The 13,220-nt window shown below is 39.5% G+C and overlaps 1 pseudogene; it reads right to left on the bottom strand.

Annotated features, from left to right (window-relative positions):
• Positions 1-1,464: 1,464 nt before the first annotated feature.
• LOC112175805 lies at positions 1,465-12,091 on the bottom strand (annotated as a pseudogene).
• Positions 12,092-13,220: the final 1,129 nt, after the last annotated feature.

The following is a 13,220-nucleotide window of genomic DNA, read 5'->3' on the forward strand; positions in this document are numbered from 1 at the left end:
GCAATAAATATCACGTGCCCGTAGAATCCAATGAAGTAAAATCGAGCTTGTTCAAGTTTGATATCCAAAAAGGAGAAACAAGAACGGATTAGTTTCGGAGTCAATGCTTCCACGAAAACTAATATTAAGATTTCCAAGCCTTAATGCTACCAAGAAATCGATTTCCAAGAAATTTGGATTAGACCGAAACAATGATGTTTAATATGGTCAAAAATAGATGCTTGTGGACGCTCTTAGTCCGAAGATTATGAACACGCTTAGTTCATTGATTACAAATGCTCTTAGTTTGTTTAGCGTGAATCCCCACAATTCCGCTTATTAAATAATTGAACCCATGTTTGTATATTGCAAATCCTGCAGCAAATAAAGAAATTTAAAAGACAAGAAAGCAGGAACTTTAATCACAAAAACTTACTTGATGATTCGGGGCGTGAGAACACACGCGTGTTGATGCAGGAGTGTTGGAACAGCAGTAGCAACGATTAGCAGTAGCGGTAACAGTGTGCCACAATAGCAAGCAACAGCTGCGGGGCAGGCAGCAGCGTGCGCGTGAAGCATGTAGGCTGGTTGAGGAAGGCAGGCGCTCGGGTTGCTACTGGGTAGACTGTGCTCGCGGAGGGCAGGCTGCAGGGATGCGGGTTGTAGGAGAGCAGACGCTAGCGTGGGCTGCAGGAGAGCAGACGCTAGCGTGGGCTAGAAGGTGGTGCGCAAGGGTTGCGGGGGCAGCAGGCACGCGGGTGCCCAGACGGGGAGCAATGAGCGCAGGAGCGCGGGGCTGCAGGGCTGGGTGGTTAGCTCGGCTAGGGCTTGCGGCAGTTTTGGTGAGGAGGCTTTTTAGGGTTTTGTTTTTCTTTTCTTTTTCTTTTAGGCTAGGGTTAGGGCTCGTGCTGATAACGTGTTTAAGGAAAATATGATTCGAGAATTGTAGAGAGGATTGTGTGTATTCTATTATTGATAATAGGAGCCCTTTATATAGGGATTTACAAAGTACATAATCTTGTGATACAAGGAAATAGAATCCGAATATAATTAGGGAATCTAGAACCTTCTCTTCTATTACAACTCTAGAACTAAACCCTAATTTGAAGAGGCACACTCAATGTCGATATCCTTCAACAAAACTTATAATTTGACATTACTGCATGATCAGTTAACTCGATATCAAGGTGAACTCAACTCCATAATGGCCAAAGGGGTGGAACACAATTCCAGTTTTCAGAGCTATTTCTTTGTCAATTTTTTATTTTGGTTACAAATTTCTTGTGTCAAATTACATGTATCTGTTTTATCAGATGTATTAAGGTTGGGAAAAAACAAGCATAAGATAACAAAAGCTTTAGCATTGTTCATATAAACACAGAAGCCTATATTCCATATTGACTTTTTATAATGTACATATAACAGATTCCATATACATAGATGCACATAAAACAACAAAATCAAGCAACATCAAACCCTGAAAAAGAAACAAAAATAAGCAACAACTTTGATAGATATATAATGCAACTAAGCGTTAGTCCATGTGATATCTAAGCCACCCCAATTGTCTTCAGATACACCTAAGGCTTTCCAGATAGCCTTGGAGGCATCACCAATGTTGTTGGGACAAGGAGTCACACTCATCCACCACCATAGCCACTACACTGCGCCCATTTCCATTAATTCTGATGTTGTTAAGGCATCTTGATCCACCATTATACCATCCGGTAGATAATGCCACAACTGGAATTTTGTCATTGTGGTACTTGCCATCACATTCAGATGGGCCTCCTCCGTCACCACCTTCCTCAAAGCTGTTGAGAGTGAGGTATGGCTGGGTGTTACCAGACATTGGTGGTGAGCACGTGTATGTTGGGTACATTTTTCCAGCTTTGCAGCAGTCAGAGTCATCCTCTTGGTTACATTGTCCAGGAGGGGGCTTCTTTCCTCTTGTTTGCCACGAAAATCCAGTATGGTACAAGCTGTCTCTTTTGAATGCGCGAGCGTGCCAGCACCGTGGGGGGCAGTCGTCGGGGCGTCCCTTGACCTGACTTCTTCTCAAACGATGTGGACGAGGAGAGTACCAACCTCGTCACAAGGTTCTTTTCTCTGGCTTCTGGAAAAAGACTTCTTGCCTTACAGGTAAGGGCTTTGGTTGTGGTCTCTTGCGTTCACCGAATCGATACTTAGTGTTGTAGACTAAGCAGAGCAATCACTGGGAAGTTGGAGAAAGCACGGGTTTTGCTAAAGCGTGACTTTAGCTTCGCTGGGTTGCGAGGGCGTTACCCTTGCTTTGCTGGTAGTATCGATGGCAGTAGCACTAACAGTAGGCTCTTGGAGAGACTAGGACTGGAAGCACGGTTGCCGGGTTGGTTTGGTGGCGCTGACAGTCGGCTCTCGAGGAGATTGGGACTAGAACGTGGTCACCGGTAAGAGAGGTTGCTTCGGGGAGGCTTTGATAATCGTAGAGATTAATTGGAGAAAGTTCCATTCGTATATCGTCTTTAGCCTCTATATATAGGCTGCTCGTAGATTCACTTTCCAAATATGAATGAAATACTATATTTTAGGCCACAGTTATTGGCCTTGAATCAAATCAAAACTCTTAATAGTTTTGATATTATCGTAGTCAATGAAAGATTAACTCTGTCGTCGCTAGAATGCAGGCAAAGATTAATTGCCTCTTAGAGTCCTGGACGTAATCTTCCTCTTGGATGTGGTAGGATATGCATTAATTGCAAATATATCGTCGCGAGGACTCTGTAGCTCGCGGCATGCAATTATCTTGTATATATATCTTTTTGTTGACGTTCGCGAGCAAACTTGATTGTATAGCACCATGATGCCTTGCATCTTACTGACAGCTAATTGTTGATGGGCCATCCTTCCTTAATTGTCTCACCATGCATGAACCACTATATATATATATATATATATATACTCACATAATTAAGGTTGATAGCTTCCTCCAACTGCTCCACGTCCATTATGGCTATGTGGGACCCCTTGATTTCTTGCTTAATTGCCCCTTGATTTCTTGTATTTATAGGACTATATATATATATATATATATATAATATGTAGTCACGTGTTGGCCTCTTCTTGTTGAATGGAATTAAAGGATAATTAAACCCTTCCATATATGTTGCACGTCCAGCACACCCCTTAATTGCATGGGCTCTTGGTTACTTGTATTTATAGGACAATGGAGGGTAATTGAATCCTTCTTGAATTGTTCCATGTCCACCATAATAGCTTGATTGCAAATATGGGAATCCATGATTCCTTGCATGGCTAGGTCACGTACTCTACTCCTACATGCTGCCATCTTCCCTCTTGCAAATACTTGGTAATCCAGCAAATCACTTATTTAATTATCAGGTATTTGATAATTAATAATAAATCAAGGAATATCCAGATTTGCTTGGTCTTCAAGTAAGTTTTATTTAGCCTCTAAACAATATATTCCGAGTTTATCAAAAATATATGCTTGGGCCACGGATATTGGCCCGGATTTCTTCGAGTCCCCCTTGTCAGGAAAAAATGTTAATTTTGGGTTCAAACATTGCCCCCCAAACCTCGAAGTCAAAGTTCCCCGTCTTGATTGAAGAGGTCTTGAGTCAGCACTAGTCTTGTAACAACGTTGCTTTAAAGTCACTTGCATTGGCTCAACTGATATAATTGGATTGATCCCAGATAGGCCTCCAAATAGGCCATGAAGACTTGGTCTGATATGTTAAGATAGAATGGATGCTTCCAAAAATAACAGGCCACCGATATTGGCCTTGTTGGTATTAAAACACTTAAACAAGTCAAAACTTGTAGAGTTTGGCATTAAACTAATGCCACAAAGTTTTGGAAATACTGCCCCATCTATGCCGGTGTGATAGTCACTTTGCTGACTAGATTAATTCCAATGAAGGCTCAAAGCATTTAGCGAAGTAAGATGCAGCTTCACAATATATATATATATATATATATATATATATATGCGTGCTTTCCAAACATTCTTAGTTTTACATTGAGGCCATTGGATTTGGCCCTTACAAAAAACTCTAAACTAGTTTTAAGCAGAATTTCGCCAATAATGTGGCGGATCTTTCGCATAAGTGAGTTTCGCTACACTCCAAGATGTATCATCAACTTGAATGAAAAATTTACTCCATTTAATGGTCCTGAGCTGCATATGAATTTTGCCATCATGTTCAACAGTATGCTACTACATGTCTAGCAAAATGATCAATTTTTGATATGTTAGAAAGGCCACAAGTATTGGCCTTGAACGTTAATGACCAAACTCATGTACTTTGGCTGAACTAGCTTAACCACAATTAGCTTTGATAATTTCCAGCTAAGCTTATTAAGCCCACTTTTCTTTGTCTTCAATCAGAAACAATTGGTTTGCACCAACCTAGTCATGAACTCATGACTTTGGACGAACAGCTCAAATCATTGCTCTTTCTTCATGATCTGAATTGTATGAACTTCACTTAGACTAGCACGACAAAATAGGCATCATTGCTCAAGGCCATAAAGAAACATTCTCTCAGACCTTGCTAGCCTTGAATTGTACTTCAAAAATTGACCATTTTGCTGAAACCTTTTCGAAGATGCATGCAAGCTAATGACCTTCTTATCTCAAAAGATCAAGGCCCATGAATCCTAACCTTTCATGAAGGACCACAAAAATCTAGAAGCATTCCCCATGTTGGTTTCAGATACAATGGACCATGTTTAGTTCAGGTCTTTCCCAAAGAAAATGGAGAAACCCCACTTTCTTCCTGGGCGCTTTTATCTTGTACCAAAGCCTCTCAAAACAACAAGTTGACAGTTCACCAACCTTTAGCTTCACGCTCCAAAGAATCTTGAATCATTTTCAGCGAGCATGTAACAATGCTTTCTCCACAGGCTTTGTTGCTTCCAACCAGTATATACAAAGTATATATAACACTCAATCATATTCTTTTCACCACTTCATATGTAGCTCTCAAGAAGGGATGGTGACCAAGCAACTTAATTAATTATCCCTTTCTCCATAATGCTGACGCTAACCAGTAGCCATTCCAATAAATATGCAAATGAAAAGCCACAAGTTGGCTCTGCAACTCTGAAACCTGCAAGAGGGTTAGAGCTATGCAGTGTCCTTCTCTGCAAATCAATGTGCACTGCCACTATTATTGGCATTAAATCATCAAAAAGTAAAATCTTTGTAAAATTTCGTGGCCACAAGTATTGGCCTGGGTGATACTAAGACACTTAGACCAGTCTTGATGCCATAGAATTTTGAAATCCCTCCCTCATATATATATACACACAAGTGTATAATATTCGAATGTATGTTTCCAGAAATTTAAAATCACAGTAACCATGATTGAAGAACATTTATAGAGTGTGAAGCTGCAGATAAAGAAACCTGGGAATTGGTTTGCCCTCCCAAGAAAGCAGACTTCAATCATGAGAGACTTCCATGTTGGCCGGAGTTTTCATGCTTTGAAGAATCCAGAGCTTTGTCAATGTTCATACTTTGATGGAAAGAATGCTTCTGACAATGAAAACACAGAAACATGTTTCAGCATTTAAGCCACTGGCATTGGTCCTTACTGAACCTAAGACATCTGATAAGCCTTGGTCACATATTTTCTGGCATAAACCAAGCTGCCACTCAATGAGTAAAATACTTGGAAAAGATTTAAGGCCACAAGTCTTGGCCTACGTGATACTAAGACTACTTCAATATCCAAAAAAAGAAGAATACTAAACTGATGAGATTGGTATCTAGAGCCATAACACTGCTCATCATGCTTCTCTACATGCTTCACCATCAGGCTAACCAACTAAAAATTTGGTTTTAATCCTCTGTTATTCTTAATGAACGAGAACATGCTGCAACCAGTTTATCATTGCAGAAAGTATGCTGCAAACAACCATATGCCTTATGGCCACATGAATTTGGCCAAGAAATGAACCTGCTAGCATTTTCTTCATGACAATATCCTGCATTATGATCATGGTTTTTGCTTCATAGAAAACACCAACTCATGCCTCTGAGATACCATATCCATATTTACTTCATAGCAGTATATTTTCTCTTTACTCCTGATATCTTTGTTTAATAACAAAGAGCATGATGACTTTGATTGAGGCTTTTAGCCAACAGCTAACCCACACCACATATGCACATTCTTTTGACAAAGAAGAAATATCAATCAATAATGCTTTCCTCCCCTGCAAGAACAGTTCTCCATCATGTCTATTGATAATTTATATATAATTAGCTGCTCTACCTTTCATCTTGCACCAAAGCCTCGCAAGACAATAAGTTGCCAGATCACCAAGCTTTAACTTTCATGTTCCTGAATCTAGGAAACTGCTGCTATACATGGGATTATACTTTTCTTTACCTCTGATAACAATAGAGTTTCATGCTTCCCTGAAGATGAGTCCCTCACTGATCTAACCATTCACCTCTGTATTCAGAGCTCTTTATGGAATAAAGAATCTGAAGCCCTGTAGTATTGAAAGCAAAACAACAAAACCATGGAAAGGAAGTCCTGATATTTACGCGACCACATAATTTGGGTCAAGTGAAGATGGTGCTGGTACTCTCTTCATGTAGGCATATGATAATGATTCCTCGATAACACAAGCAATATCTTGCATGCCATAAATTAATCATACATATATGAGACCAAAATCCACCTCTTCACCGCTGTATATGTGAATCTCAAGATATGATGATAATCACTCTGCTCTAGCCGATTGTTTATTCTTCCACTGCCATCTTAATTAGTTCAGTAAAACGAATCCTTTTTCAACTCCAAAGAGCTTAATTGGTGCCAGCTCTTCATTCTCACAGCAGATTCTTCTTGAAGTTCCAGAAATCGGCTCGTTCTTCCTCACACACTTACTGCACATGACTTCTTTGAATAAATATTCAAAATAATTCAATTGTTGCCAAGAACTCCTATCAACTTCTTCTTTGCTCAGAAGATGGCGGTTTGCTTTGGTATTTCTTGGAACCACAGAGTAGGCTTTCATAAATTTTTTGAACAACTCATTTAAGGCCACAGGGATTGGCACTAGGCAATATTAAGACACTCAAAGCCTTAATCTCGTCAACCTTGGTGTTGAGAACACTGCCTCAAAAAGACCAGCTGAAAATACCTGTCCCCCAGTCTTGACTTCTCTGGAATGAAGCATGTCAAGTGTGCGCCCCCCCCCCCCCCCCCCCCCCCCCAAGTATCTTTGTTGGTTGGTGAAACATGATCTTCAATTGTACTTTTGGAAATAATGATGTCCCAATATCGGCTTTGTTGCCAACTACCATGTCATAGAACATGGTATCTTCATAATAAGCCACAGATTGGCTATTGGATTTGACCACTTGTTGGTTTGAATTATGCATACCAAGAGCTTCAAAGGACTCGAACCCCTGCATATGATATTTGGAACCAATAATTAAATTGTAATTGTTATCGTATTCATCATATATTGGCTCTGCATCAAGATCATATTTAGAGTCACCAAAATTTAATGACTCGATCTTTTCTTTAAAAATAGGCATATCAAATATTTGTTTGCCTATATTTTCTTTCCAGGCATCATATTGAGACGCCTCTATGGACTGTATAGTATCATCAACAAATTTTTCTTGCAAGAAATTTGATGTAAAATAATTGTAAACAAGAATTAACTTGTATTGATGATACTCAAATTTACAGTCGCGAAGGACAAATTGGCCACTAGAATAATTATTCTGGCCATTCTTGCAAGGTGGGTTGCAGATGTATCCTTCATGTATATCAAAGCCACCACTTGGCCTTGAAACACAGATGAAGAAATTCAACTTGAATTGATCAATAAAGTCACAAATTGGCTTCTCTAGACCAAAGCTTAATTGATAATTAAGTTGGCCATGATTGTGGCCACCTTCACCATGACGTCCAGTAGCATGGCCAAGGCTTAATTGATGATTATAAAGTGGGTCATGCCTTAATTGATAATTAAGTGGATCATGCTCTTGACCCTTTGCATGGCCATGACGTCCAGTAGCAGAGTCATAATTAAATTGATTATGCACTTGCTGTTGGTTATCAACGGGGTGAATCTGGGCAATATCTTACCCCCCATGCATCTGGTCGGTAGCCACATATTTGGCCTGATCAGTGGAGAAATCACATATTTGCTCTGAGATAATTATATTGTCAGAAGAACAATCTCGTGAATCATCTTCTCCATGCATAGCCTCTGTGTAAGGCTGTGACTCACCAGTGAGACCCTTGGATTGATTTCCACCTATAGGCAATTCAGTCTCAGAAACAACCTCCTCGCGTGCTGATTCTTGATTGCGCAAGGTCGCGAACTCTGATGAGGTCTGCTTGTTTTGGTTTGGGATGACCTCCATGGCTTGCTTTTGTCGCAAACTCTGCTGATCAACGATACCTCTAGCATGAGCTCCTACCGCATTCTCTGACTGTGCAATTTGTCGCTTAGTATCCTCAGCACACTGGGTGATGCGCTGGTCTAGTTCGCGTATGAGTTGGTCTGTTTTCGCGGTTTCCCTGTCAAAGTGAGCAGCTACCTTCTTACGATGGTTCTTGATATTCTCCATGATGATCGTGAGCTTTTCCTCGAAGGTCGCTTCCTCCGGAATAGGCTTCGGAACGAAAGCCTCTCTTGTCGTAGTGTCGCCAATGGTGGTAACATTGATCATCATTTCACTTTAGGATTTCCTTAAGTAAAGATATTCCCCTGGCATCCCAATGATGGTGAACACAAAAGACTCTAGCGTGGTCCCACTGGGCGTGCCAAAATGTTTGCTACGAAAATCCAATACGGTACAAACTGTCTCTTTTGAATGCACGAGCATGCCAGCACCGTGGGGTGCAGTCGTCGGGGTGTCCCTTGATCTAACTTCTTCTCAAACGATGTGGATGAAGAGAGCACCAACCTCGTCATAAGGTTCTTTTCTCTGCCTTCCGGAAAAGGACTTCTTGTTGGAAATTTTGATTGTATATTTCAAAATACTTTGTGTAACTCCCAATGCTTTGAAAAACTATTTACTATACATTTATGCTTAAACGTTACTTCTTCATTATGATCATAATATTATGGCATATTAAGGTTATGGGAGTTACAATATTCCAATAATTATCTTATTAAATTTGCATCATATCTCTAAGTATTTTCATCTACTATATATACTTGTCACTTCTTGCTCTTACATACACAATGAAATTCATTATCTTCTATAGTTCTCTCCTAGCCATTTCTCTAGTGAGTTCATACATATTCTAGAGTGTGCTTTGTTCTGGCTCTTCCATAACGCCAAAGGGAAAAATCAAGCATTTCTAGGATCTAAGTTTGCGAGTGTACGCTTACAAGGATTAATGGTTGTTGTACCCTGGAGGGTAGGGCGCCACAAACCTGCTACACTGAGACATTGTCTCCGAGGGGCGAAATCTACTCTTAAGGGCAGTGTTTACACGCCTCAACCTTAAACTCTTTTTGAAGTGTAATCATTTGGTGGCGACTCGCAAATCTAAAAGATAAGTGTTGATTTTCTATTTTCAGCTTATTATGACGTTAATGTGATTATATTTATTTACTAATAAAATATTGTATTTGTGGAATTTTGTAGGAAACGAAATCTGATGACGAAAATACCATCAATCGACCAAATTTTCCAACACTTCTTGCCTTACGGGTAAGGGCTTTGGTTGTGGTCTCTTGCGTTCACCGAATTGATACTTAGTGTTGTAGACTAAGCAGAGCAATCACTGGGAAGTTGGAGAAAGCACGGGTTTCGCTAAAGCGTGACTTTAGCTTCGCTGGGTTGCGAGGGCGTTACCCTTGCTTTGCTGGTAGTATCAGTGGCAGTAGCACTAACAGTCGGCTCTTGGAGAGACTAGGACTGGAAGCACAGTTGCCAGGTTGGTTTGGTGGCGCTGACAGTTGGCTCTCGAGGAGATTGGGACTGGAACGTGGTCACCGATAAGAGAGGTTGCTCCAAGGAGGCTTTGATAATCGTAGAGATTAATTGGAGAAAGTTCCCTTCGTATATCGTCTTTAGCCTCTATATATAGGCTGCTCGTAAATTCACTTTCCAAATATGAATGAAATACTATATTTTAGGCCACAGTTATTGGCCTTGAATCAAATCAAAACTCTTAATAGTTTTGACATTATCGTAGTCAATGAAAGATTAACTCTGTCGTCGCTAGAATGTAGGCAAAGATTAATTGCCTCTTAGAGTCCTGGACGTAATCTTCCTCTTGGATGTGGTAGGATATGCATTAATTGCAAATATATCGTCGCGAGGACTCTGTAGCTCGCGACATGCAATTATCTTGTATATATATCTTTTTGTTGACGTTCGCGAGCAAACTTGATTGTATAGCACCATGATTCCTTGCATCTTACCGACAGCTAATAGTTGATGGGCCATCCTTCCTTAATTGTCTCACCATGCATGAACCACCATATATATATATATATATATATATATATACTCACACAATTAAGGTTGATAGCTTCCTCCAACTACTCCACGTCCATTATGGCTATGTGGGACCCCTTGATTTCTTGCTTAATTGACCCATGCATGAGCCACTATATATATAATATGTTAGCCACGTGTTGGCCTCTTCTTGTTGAATGGAATTAAAGGATAATTAAACCCTTCCATATATGTTGCACGTCCAGCACACCCCTTAATTGCATGGGCTCTTGGTTACTTGTATATATAGGACAATGGAGGGTAATTGAATCCTTCCTGAATTGTTCCATGTCCACCATAATAGCTTGATTGCAAATATGGGAATCCATGATTCCTTGCATGGCTAGGTCACGTACTCTACTCCTACATGCTGCCATCTTCCCTCTTGCAAACAGTGGCGGATCCTTATAGGGGCGGGTGAGGGCCATGGCCCCCCAATGTTTTCAAATTTCCTTAACAAGCCGTGTATAACATCAATAAAGTCAGCAATTTTGTATATATATGGCCCCCCCATTGCCCCAATTTACTAAATTAGTAATTTTTAAACCTTTTATTTGCTTTGCTTTTTAGGCATGGCCAGCCTTTGCTGTTCACGTTGTTGGTTTTTGTCATACAAGAACCTCATGCTTAGTTTTTGTCAGAAAAGAATCTCATGCTTATTCATATTTTATTATTATAAGTGACTAAGTAGTCATTAAAGAGCAACAGTCAGTCACCCTATTTCAACTTCAACACATCATCTTCTAAACTTCTACAAAACAACTCTGCAAGGTCATCTACTACTGGTACAGACTACAGTCTACAGTGATCAATTATCAGTTCAATTTCAAACCACAGAGAGCTGAAGGTGAGTACAGACTTTTATTTATTGATTTCAGTTTTAATTTTTTATCGTATTCATTATTGATTTGGGTATGAATTATGATCATGTTTGGAAACTAGGCTCATGAAATCATGCCCAAACTGAAAACAATTGATTCATTCTATACTTGATGGCTTTAGTTCTATAAAAGAGCATAGAGTACTATTTAAATAATTTTTATACTTCTGAGTTCTGAAATTAGTTGTATTGTGATTTTATGGACGGGGTTTAGGTTTCAAGTCCCCCGGTTGTACTTAATTTATGCAACTAATAAAATAGGCGTGGGGATGAGCCTCTCAGCTTGACTGGGTTCCAAACCCCCAAAAAAAAATGTTATTGTAGTCTTCTTTTTTTTTTTTTTTTTTTTTTCCGGCCCCTCCAAGATTCGGCTCCAAGTTCCGCCACTGCTTGCAAATACTTGGTAATCCAGCAAATCACTTATTTAATTATCAGGTATTTGATAATTAATAATAAATCAAGGAATATCCAGATTTGCTTCAGGATTGCTTGGTCTTCAAGTAAGCTTTATTTAGCTTCTAAACAATATATTCCTAGTTTATCGAAAATATATGCTTGGGCCACGGATATTGGTCCGGATTTCTTCGAGTCCCTCTTGTCAGGAAAAATTGTTGATTTTGGGTTCAAACACCTCTGATCCTTCCACTTGGATGACATTGCTGAGCTTCACTAACCAAGCAAATTGCTAAAAGGAGAATGACTAGAATAGACCCTTTTGAGAAGAAGCAAGTCATTTTCTATCTGTAATTCTGTATGCATTTGCCTCTATTTCTCTCTCAGCTGCCTGTAGATCGTATGGGATGCTTGATGCATATAAGCATTTGAGGATGGGTATTTATAGCTACCAGAATACCAGAAGATACCAATCAAGCGTTCAACACATCTTTTTCTACACAGTTGGGATTACACATCAAGTTATCAGAGACCCCAATTGTAAATATGCTGCAAGACTATGCAGCTGCCACTTAAGACTACAATGGTGTCCTTACCTTTTGTTTGATAAGAATATGTATAATAGTGAGGTTTAGCTTCGAGGGCTGTTGCATGTTTTGAATATTGAAATGGAAGCTATGGTTTTTCCAAAGCATTGCTAAGGGAGAAACATATTGTACCTGAAGCTATTGGAGGCATATCGTAGGGAGGAACATGATATGTTTTGAATATTGTAATAGAAGCTCTCTCTCTCTCTCTCTCTCAAACCTAGATATATGTTGTGAAAAAGCTGTACTTAACAAAGCATTGCTCTTGTTTTGCTTTCATCCAAATGTGACATTGGCTTTGTTTCCCTTCTTTTGAAAATAATGCATTTTTTTCTTTCTCTAAAGACAGTTGAAACAAATTCCTTGTTATCATTTTTGTTAAATTATTCCTTTTCGTTGGCTTTCAAGTCGGTCTTCCTTTGGGGGTCTTTGGAGATGTGGTGCGCGGTCTTTACTTGAGAATCTGGTATTGCAGAGGTTCCTATACACATCACAATTTTCCTAGCTTGGGGTTTAGCAAAATTCACTTCATAGAACTGATTGTGATGACTTGAATCCATATCGGCGGTATTCAACACTTCTAATTGGTCATTGAAAAAAATGATGAACTGAATTGACGAGGTATGCAGGTGTGCTCAACTCCAATACTCAAAATGACCAATAGGGTGAAAAAACCTCGTAATATTCATAAATTTGAAAATTTTCTCAAGTCATTAAACCCAATGCAGAGCACACCAATAAATGTAGCCTTTCCTGACTACTCAGACCCTAAATAAGTAAATATAGTTCGTACCTCACCGTAAAAATTTTTATAGAAACTAAAGCTGAAAACTAATTGAAGAAATACCGGCAATGGTGAAGACTGCAAACCAGAAGACTAGTA

The sequence above is a fragment of the Rosa chinensis genome, chromosome 7, assembly GCF_002994745.2.
Source record: "Rosa chinensis cultivar Old Blush chromosome 7, RchiOBHm-V2, whole genome shotgun sequence".
Taxonomy (NCBI): domain Eukaryota; kingdom Viridiplantae; phylum Streptophyta; class Magnoliopsida; order Rosales; family Rosaceae; genus Rosa; species Rosa chinensis.